At 43.6% G+C, this 10132-nt stretch overlaps 1 pseudogene; it reads right to left on the reverse strand.

The window, feature by feature from the left end:
* Window positions 1-849: 849 nt before the first annotated feature.
* LOC113836022 lies at window positions 850-1680 on the reverse strand (annotated as a pseudogene).
* Between the last annotated feature and the right edge of the window lie 8452 nt (window positions 1681-10132).

Genomic DNA, 10132 nt, shown 5'->3' on the forward strand with positions numbered 1-10132 from the left:
CAAACACACAGCACAAAATCAGTAACTATAAAAAAGTTTTAAAAATATCTACAAGACACCCAATTTATAGCCATGTATTTAGGCTCATGGTTTCAGAGCTCTCACACCACAGAAGACTATGACATATCCCTCAAGAAGACATACTTACTATCAGATCTACCACTCCCTCACAGAGCTCATAACACTGGCTCTGGAACATGAGACTGAGCATGGAACCCTGGGATCCTATATTGCCATTCAAACTGATTTGCAAAGGAAGTCAGAAATGAGACTTTTTAGTGCATACTGAACTTTTCATCCAAAATCCCTTTGAAACTTATCAACCCAGTAGTAAATATTGAAAATTCATTGTTCAAGTTCAGAAGGGCTCACCAAAGATAAATAGCACATATTCCCAACTATGATAATAATCCTTATTTTATCTTGCAAAATTCCTATCATGTTTAAACTCTCATGGGAGCAATTTGCCTTTTTCTGGGTTCGCAGCTGAAATTGTCATAGGGATAAAGGTGGAGTCCCTCTCCTCAAACGACTGCTTACTTTTTCTCTCAATATTTAGTTTTCCATCATTCACTCTCTCACATCATTCATAATGAAGGAATGTGAATTAATTTCACTATTTGTCATGATTGGGATGAAGATGACTGGTTATAGGATACAAATCTATCCTCAGGGAGAAGCTGCAAACCAGAATTGAGAACTATTTTCTTCTGGTGGTAAAAGAACATGAAGAGACTTAAGACTTAACCTGTGAGAGCTAAGCTGTTGCCAGGAATGGAAGAGGGTGATGGGAGCCTGGGTGGTTGAAAAGAATGCACGGGGCTGTGGCAGATGAGACACAGACACACTTTATTCACACTGGGAAAAGGCTGCCACACAGAAGGCTAAGCAAACAGAAACATGTCAGGTATACAGGCACATGCCAGAACACATGAGCTGAACATAAGCAGGCATGGATACTCATGGAGACTGGCACACAGACCTACCAACAGACACACGCAGGCAGGCTGGCAAAGGCAAAGTTAAGGTGAAAGCCTTTGACCTCAAGGCCATTGTTACATACTATCCACACAAAAGTACAAACCAGTCTTCTGCTTCCTTTCCTTTGACCTAGATCAGCCACGAGAGCCCGAGAAGAATGGAGATGGCTTGTGATTTCTCTCATGAGACAGAGACCTTGCTCTTCTTCTATTTCTAGAAAGTGACTTGCTCTGGCTTCCAGGGAAGCTTCTCCTTGGAGATCTTCGCCGAGGAAGAGGATGCCTCCTATAGCAATCATCTAGAGGACGACAAACCCAAGAGGGAGGTGGGCCACAATTCCGACTTCTTTTTCCATCATTCGACAGTTCCACTCTTATGTGGCAGCCTTGTAGTGTTCTTCCATCTACCTCTTGGACCAAGTCACCAGCATCTCAGGGATCCTCAAAAGCAAAGCCAGGAGCAGTTCAAGCAAACCCACACACTTCGGTGGAGTGGTCCATAATAGCCAAAAGCCTACTCTAATTCAGTCTTGTTGCTGTTGTTTCCAAGATAACCTACATACACCATATAATCTAATGGACAGGAATCACGATGCATTTCAAGATCTTGGGTTCAAAAAGCCAAAGCTCAAATCCCAACACTCGGACAGGCCCAGCCACGCCCTCTGGATCTGCTTCCGTAGATAATCTCAATTTCCGGGTGTTCATGAAATTCCGGGCAAGGTGCTAATCTTTTACTACAGCCTAAGATGCCTGAGTTGTAAACTGAGGTTGTGGTTTTCATGGCTAGACACTTACAGCCAAACCATTAAGGATAATAAGTAGCATACCCCTAGATCTCTATAAATTATCAATTTAACTCTGGGGGTGTTTCCTTCCAGATTTCCTTTTCTCTCAATAAGAGAATTGTTTTGTCCAGAGAATGTTTACAAGGTGTCCTGCCTTTGCAGCAATCCCCACTTGTTCGTAGTTTAGTTTTCTGCGGTTTTTGTTATCTGCAGTCAAGTCTGAAAATACTAACTGGAAAAAAATCCTAGATAAACAGAGGTTTAAAGCACTGGCTGCTCTTTCAGAGGTCCTGAGTTCAATTCCCAGCAACCATATGGTGGTGCACAACCATCTATAATGAGATCTGGTCTAGTGCCCTCTTCTATCTTGCAAGCAACATGCAGACAGAACACTGTGTACATAACTAATAAGTCTTTTTAAACAATTCAAAGGGTTTAAATGGTATGATAAAATTTTGTGCTGTCCTACTCCATCCCACTTGGGTTGTGAGTCTTAACTTTGTTCAGTGTGTCCATTCTGTACCTAGTACCTTTCTGCTACTTGTCTAGCAATTAACTCTATCAGAACAATTGTTAAGGTATCTCAGTGCTTGGGTTCAAGTCATTCTTGTGCATTCAATAGCCTGATGCTGCAAAACTTCATCATTCCACGTGGGCATTGTATCATTTCACATTCTCACAAGAACAGTAAATGCAGTATTGTAACACAATAAGGTATTTGGAGGGAGAGGGAGAGAGCATTTTCAGATAACTTTTATTACAATATTACCATAACCATTCTACTCTTGCTGTTAATCTTTTCTTGTGCCTGATTTATAAGTTAACTTCTATCACAGCTATGTGTACATGGAAAATACATGGTCTATATCAAGTTTAATTCTATCTGCCACTTGAGGTAACATAGACAGAATTCTCTGTAGATAAAGAAAGACTTCCCATTCTTCAACATTCTTTTGCTACACAGTCTCCCACCAGATAAACATATAACTCAACTTTTGACATAATCCAAGGCATACGTTCTTCCTGGTGATATCTAAAAATGCAGGAGCTCCTCCAAGACAAGTGTTTTTCTCCTGGAAGCTGCTCAATTTCCTACCACTTGACTATAATAACTTTTAGCAATGTTTTATGGTTGAGTCTAAACATTGTGTATTTATTCATTGATTGTTGGATGAATCTTTATTAAATATTTACTGTATACTCAGGCCTGTGGTTTTATTTCCGGAGAAATTCAACACTATGTGGCAAAAAAAATTACCAAAAGTGTTTATTTTTAGAAATTTATTGTAAAGAGGTAATTGTAGATGTGCAGACTGATTAATGTACTTAGATGTTCACTGCTATGTTGAGAGCAAAAAAAAAAAAAATGGATGTGGCCCAAATTTGCAGCAGAAGAGAAAGGGTTGAAATAATTGTGGTCTATACATAGGACAGGATACTTTTTAGGCTTGGAAATGCTATTCTCAAAGAGGGCTCTTCACCAACCCCACATCTGACAAAGGATTGATATCCAAAATATATAAAGAACTCTAGAAACTAGACATCAAAATACCAAATAATCCCATTAAAAATGGGATTTAAACAGAGAATTTTCAACAGAAAAGTCTTTAATGGCCAAGATACACTTAAAGAAGTGTTCAACATCCTTAGCTATCAGGGAAATGCAAATCAAAATGACTCTAAGATACCATCTTACACCTGTCAGAATGGCCAAGACAAAAAAGCGCTAATGACAGCCTATGTTGGAAGGGATGTGGATTAAGGGAACACTCCTCCACTTCAGGTGGGAGTGCAAACTTGCACAACCACTTTGGAAATCAGTTTGGCAGTTTCTCAGAATATTGGGAATCACTCTACCTCAAAACTCAGCGATACCACTCATGGGCATATACCCAAAGGATGCTCAACCATACCACAAGGATACTTGCTCAACTATGTTCACAGCAGCATTATTCATAATAGCCAGAACTTGGAAACAACCTAGATACTCCTCAACCTAAGAATGGATAAAGAAAATGTGGTGTATCTACACAATGGAGTATTATTCAACAAAAAAAAATATCATGAAATTTTCAGGCAAATAGATGGAACTAGAAAAAATCATTGTGAGTGAGGTAACCCAGACCCAGAAACACAAACATGGTATATACTCACTCATAAGTGGATATTAAATGTAAAGCAAAGGATAGCTGGGCTACAATCCTCAGCCCTTGAGAAGCTAGGTACTGATCCTAAGATGTCCTGGGTAAACTGGGGATGGGGAGTAAAGAGGAGGGGGTGGAGAATTGAGGGATCAGGATGGTTGAGTTGGGGGCTAGATGGAGGGGGAGAGTAATGAAAGAGATGTCTTGATAGTGGGAGCCATAATGGGGTTAGGGAGAAACCTGGTGCCAGGAAAACTCCCAGGAATCCACAAGAATGACCCCTAGCAATAATGGAGAGGGTGCATAAATGGACATTGTCATCATAGAGCCTTCATCCAGTACCTGATGGAAGCAGATGCCGAGCTCCATAGCCAAGCACTGGGTTGAGCTCTAGGAGTCCGGTTGAAGAAAGGATAGAGGGATATACAAGTGGGGGGGGGCAAGGTCATGATGGGAAAACCCACAGAGACAGATAACCTGAGCATGTGGGGGCTCAGACACTTGACAGACAACTATGGAGCTGGCATAGGACCCACCTAGGTCCTCTGCATCTGGGGACAGTTGTGTAGCTTGGTCTTTTGTGGGGCCCTTAGTGAGATCAGGACTTGTCCCTGATACATGAGCTGGAACCCATTCCATTTGGTGTGATGCTTTGTTTAGCCTTGATGCAGTGGGGAGAAGCTTGGTTCTGCCTCAGCTTGATATACCATGCTTTGTTGATTCCCAAGGGAGACATATGAATGGAGACACAGGAGGAGTGGATGGAGGGGGGAGAGAAGGAAGGTAGGAGGGAATGGGAAGAAAGGAATGAGGGGAAACCGGCTGATCTGTAAAATAAAATAAAGGGGAAAAAACCATGTGGGGTTTCAACTCCAGCAGGCATTCCCTAGGAACCCACAGGCCATTCCAATCAGAGAAGCAGGTAGGCTAACTACAGATTTTCACCTCTCCCTGCTTTCCCCAGTCTCCCCCAGCTCTGTAGAACACCTGCTACAGCATCTCCTCCCGCCTGCCCCTTCCTCCAGTGAATCCACAGATCTTCCCCTCCAGCCTTCCTTCCCCCCAACTTGCTTTCTTCCAGCCTCCACCTCCAGCCAGCATCCTCTGGGAACCCACAGGCCTCTCTGACCAGGAAAACAAGTAGGCTAACTGCAGATCTTCACCTTTCCCTCCTCTTTTCTGAATCCACCCCCGCTGTCTCATTTCCAGCTCTGTTGAACAACACCCGCTGTGGCCTCTCCCTCTTCTCTGACCCCATCTCCAGTGGATCATGCAGATGTTTCCTCAACTTTTCTCTCATCCTGTTGTCCCAGCCCTGAACCCCAGCAGGCGTTTTCTGAGAACCCACCAGCAAAGCCTGCCAGAGAAGCAAGTCAGTCGGCCAGCCAGTAAACAGGTAGTCAAGCTTGAGATCTCCACTTTGTCTCCTCTCCTCCAAATCTAATCTCCCCATCTCGTCCCCAGCTCTATAGCAGACTGCCTGCCATGGCCTCTCCTCACTTTCTGCCCCCATTCCCAGAGGACTAAGCAGATCCTGGTGGAACACCCTGCTTTCCTCCCTTCTACGGATCCCCTCAGAGCCCCCTCCTAGTCCATCCCCATTCCTAAGAGTCAGCTCCCACAACCTAGAAACACATTTTACCCAGAGCCCCTATTGGTCACACCTAGAAGGTCACACCTAGAAGGATTCCCTACCAAGCAACACAGACATCACACCCTCCTAAGAACCAGAGAGGGCAAAAGAAACCAAGGAACAAAACACTCACACAACAAAGACAAAACCAAATATCAGCAACTAGAATTATAATCAACCCAAACCCAAATGCCTAAAGGCCAGCATAAAAACACAGTAACAGCCAGGAAGATATGTCTCCACTAAAGCCCAGCAACCCTAGCATGGTAGAGGTCCTTAAAGAGGAAATGAATAAATCCCTTAAAGAAATCCATGAAAATGCAAACAGTAGAAGGAAATGAATAAAGCATTCAAGGCCTGACAGTGGAAATAGAACCAATAAAGGAAACCCAAACGGAGGGAAATCTGGAAATGAAAAATTTAGGAACTGGAAAAGAAACCTGAAAGACAAACTTCATCAAAAGAATACAAGAGATGGAAGAGAATTTCAGGCATTGAAGACACAACAGAAGAAATGGATACTTCAGTCAAAGAAAATGTTAAACCTTAAAAGAAAAATATTCTGGCACAAAACATCCAGTAAATCTGGGATATTATGAAAAGAATAATGGGACTAGAGTGAGGAGAAGAAACCCAGGCCAAAGGCACAGGAAATATTTTCAACAAAATCATAGAAGAAAATTTTCCTAACCTAAAGAAGGAGATGCTTATAAAGGTACAAGAAACATAGAACACCAAATAGACTGGGCCAAAAAAAAAAAAAAAAAAAAAAAGAAAGCCTCCTCAGCAAACAATAATCAAAACATTAAACACAGAGAACAAAAAAATATTAAAAGCTTCAAGGGAAAAGACAAAGTATCACAAAGACAGACCTATTAAATAACGCCTGGGTTAGGCAGTAGTGGTGCTCACCTTTAATCCCAGCACTATGCTCTGGAAGCAGAGGCAGGCAGATCTCTGTGAGTTCAAGGCCAGCCTGGTCTACAGAAACCCTGTCTCAGAAAAAACAAAAACAAACAAACAAAAATTTGAATAACACTGACTTCTCAATGGAGACTCTGAAAGTCAGAAGGAGCCACCACCTGGGGTCATGTTGGCATCCCAGAGACATACTCCCATGGGGGCCATACCAAACCTAGTGGCCTGCACTGCCACCTTGGGCCATGGTGACATTTGAGCCTGGACTGCTTCCTGGGACTATTTCTGGGCCCATGGTCTTACCACAGCCAGGGGCTGTATTGATGTCTTTGGCCTGTGTTGCTACCAAAGGCCAGAGGGATGCCAGAGATCTAGGCCACAACTGTGGCCATGTGGGTATCTGAGGGCTGTGCTGCTACCAGGGCCACACTGATCTGAATGGCCTATGATGTCACCAGGGCCATGGCTGCTACTGAGAGCCATGTCTGGGTCCGTGGCCCCACTGTACCCAGGATCTGAGTGGATGTTTGTGGTTCCTGATGCCCGGTGGTCTGGTCAGCCATGTCACTTCAGGGGCTATACTGATTTGGGGGGCCTGTGCTGCCACTTGGGGCCATGAAGATGCCTGGCCCTGGATGCTGCCTATGGCCATGTTGGGTCTGTGGCCCTGAAGTGGCTGGGGTCTGGAATGATGTCCAAGGCTCCTTTTACCACCACTCTGTGGATGCTCAGGATCTAGTCAGCCATCTGAGACAATGTTGGTGTTTGAGGGCCATGCAGCTGCCAGGACCATTCTGATCTGGGTGGCCTCTGCTGACATTGTGCTGATGCCCATGGCCTGGGTCACCACAAGAGATCATGGGAACCACACAAGTTGAAATCTGAGGGCTATACTGAGTTGGCCACACCCCTCACTGTTACTGGGATGGCTGGCCCTGCTCCCCACAAGATACTGCAACAGGAGAACTGCCTTCCAACCCCACCTCCCACCCTCCCACTCAGGAAAGATGTGCACCACTGACTTGCACCTTACCTGGGCAGCACACTAAAGATGACCTTGTTGTTGGGGACGTGGGTGAGCCCACCCTGAGAGCATGAGAGTAGAAGAGCTAATTTCCCCCCTCCTATGCCCCCTAAAGCAATTGGAAGAGAGGGACCTGCACCTTGCTTGGAAAAACGGTTTGCTGGTCCTGGTGGTGTGAGTGTGAGTGAGCTGAGCTGCACCGGGGGCCTAAGAGCAGCAGAACAGGCTGTGTTGGATGGGCTAGCAGAGGCAGTGGAGGGGAGCATGCAGGGTGGGGCCGGGTGACATTGAGGGGAAAGCTGGCAGGGACCAGTCCAGCTGACACCCAGGCCCAGGACTGGTGTGAATTGACCCACCCCAAAATCTACCTCCTCTATGAACTGTTAGAGCATGAGAAGGGAACGAACCTACAGATCCAAAAACCTACAGATCCAAAACTGCAGGTTCTTCATGACACGGAACAATGGCAGGAAGTCTGGTGGGAGTGGGGTGGGCAGGTGAGAGCCCATTGTCAATGGTGTGACAGAGGACAGAGGCCTTGAACCAGACGGATGAGCACTTGCAAATGAAGATGAAAGGACTGAAGAGTGAAATGTGTGTCTGACTCACCAGGCCACACTGCAGCTTCCACAAGATTCTTTTTCTTCTTGTTCTTTCTTATTTCTTGTTCTGTTTTGTTTGGTTGGTTTGGTTTTTCTTTTAAATTTTGTTTTGCAGGGAGGTTGCAAGGGCAGAGGGGATGCCAGGGTTGGGGTGGGATGGGGAGATGGGTGGGGTTGGGATGCATGATGTGAAAACCACAAAGAATTAATAAAAGCAAATAATAATAATGATGACGATGATAATAACAGCATGGTATTAGTATTGACTAGGGCAATCAATGGAACGGAATTGAAGACCAGACAAAATCCACACACCTACAGGTTTTTGATAAAGAGGCCAGAAACACACACTGGAAAATAGACAGCATCTGTAACAAACAGTGATGGCTACACTGGACAGCTTCATATAGAGGAGTCCACATCTTCATTTATAACCCCCCTCAAAACTCAATTCAAAATGGAACAAAGACCTCAACACAAAACCAGACACACTCAACCTGGTAGAAGAGAAAGTGGGAAACGGCATTGAACTCATTGGCACAGGAAACAAGTTCCTGAACAGAACTACAATAGTGTAGGCACATAAACTAACATCAGCAAATAATAAATGGGACCTCATAAAGAAAGCTTCTGTAAGGCAAAGGACACAGTCATTCAAATCAAGTGGTGGTCTAAACAATGGGGAAAGATTTTTATCCACTACACATCTGATAGATGACTAATATCCTCTCTATGTGTGTATAGATATATACATATATGTACATATATATTATACTTAATATATATTAAAAACTCCAAAAACTAGATATCACAAAAACAAGTAACCCAATTAAACATGGGGTACAGATCTAAACACTGAATTCTCAAAAGAGAAAACTCAAATGGCTGAGAAACAAAGAGGTGTTCAACATCCTTAGTCATCAGGGAAATGCAAATCAGAACTACTCTGAGAATTTATTTTACACCTGTCAGAATGACTAAGATCAATAAAACAAATGACAGCTCACACTGATGAGGATGTGGAGTAAGTGAAACACTCATCCCTTGTTGGTGGGACTAAAAACTTGTCCAGCCCCTATGGAAATCAGTATGTTGATTCCTCAGGAAGATGGGAATCAATTTACCTTAAGATCCAGCTATACTTCTCTTGGGCATATACCCAAAGGATGCTTCATCCCACCACAGAGACACTGGCTCAAACATGTTCACTATTCTGGCTCTATTCATTAGAGCCAGAAACTGGAAACAACCTAGATGTCCCTCAACAGAAGAATGCATAAAGAAAATGTGTACATTTACACAATGGAGTATTACTCAGCTACTAAAAAAAAAATTACATCACTGAAAGGTTCAGGCATTATGCTGGCCTGACCCAGTTACCTGGCAGAATCCACTCAGGCAGTACCCTGGTCAGCCCAGCTTTCCATGGGAACTAAGTCTGCAGGCAGGTGTAAAGGACCCCTTTAAAAGATAGACCCCCGCCCACTTATGCTCTCTTGCCTTCCTCTCTCTCTTTGCTTTCTCTCTCTCTCTTTGCTTTCTCTCTCTCTGTTTTCTCTCTCTTTGTTTCTCTCTCTCTGTTTTCTCTCTCTCTTTGCTTTCTCTCTCTCTCTTTGTTCTCTCTCTCTTTGTTCTCTCTCTCTCTCTCATCTCTCCTACTCTCGTTCTCCTTCCCTGTGATAAACTGGTTAATGTACTCTCTATAGTTCGAGTTTCATCGCGTCGGTTTCCATCTCACAGTTTACTTTTCTAATTTTTAAACTTTTACAAAAATGACAACAATCATTAGCAGGTAAACGGATAGAACTAGGAAAAAAAAAACAAAACATCTTGAGTGAGGTATCCCAGACTCAGAAAGACAAGTATCAAGTATAGTATGTATTTGCTTATATGTGGATATTAGCTGTTAAGTCAATGATAACCAATTTAAAATCCATAGAAACACAGAGGGAAGGTATAGAGTAAGGGACTAAGTGGAGCAGAGGTCTCCCTAGGAAAGGGGAATAGAATAGACAGGAAGGATGGGGAGGGGACACTGAAATG

This window comes from Cricetulus griseus, chromosome 5 (genome assembly GCF_003668045.3).
Source record: "Cricetulus griseus strain 17A/GY chromosome 5, alternate assembly CriGri-PICRH-1.0, whole genome shotgun sequence".
Classification (NCBI taxonomy): Eukaryota; Metazoa; Chordata; class Mammalia; order Rodentia; family Cricetidae; genus Cricetulus; species Cricetulus griseus.